Raw genomic sequence first — 300 nt, 5'->3', positions numbered from 1 at the left:
GATGTACTCTGCATAGAAGTTAAATAAGCAGGGTGACAATATACGCCTTGACATACTCCTTTTCCTATTTGGAACCAGTCTGTTGTTCCATGTCCAGTTCTAACTGTTGCTCCCTGACCTGCATACAGATTTCTCAAGAGGCAGGTCAGGTGGTCTGGTATTCCCATCTCTTTCAGAATTTTCCACAGTTTATTGTGATCCACACAGTTAGAAAGCATCAATTCTTTGGTGCTCAACCTTCTTTATGGTCCGACTCTCACATCCATACATGACTACTAGAAAAACCTTGCTTTGACTAGA

The sequence above is a fragment of the Bison bison genome, unplaced genomic scaffold (genome assembly GCF_000754665.1).
Source record: "Bison bison bison isolate TAMUID 2011002044 unplaced genomic scaffold, Bison_UMD1.0 scf7180017864376, whole genome shotgun sequence".
Lineage (NCBI taxonomy): Eukaryota > Metazoa > Chordata > Mammalia > Artiodactyla > Bovidae > Bison > Bison bison.
The sequence above is the reverse complement of the archived record's forward strand: the minus strand, read 5'-3'. Positions refer to the sequence as shown.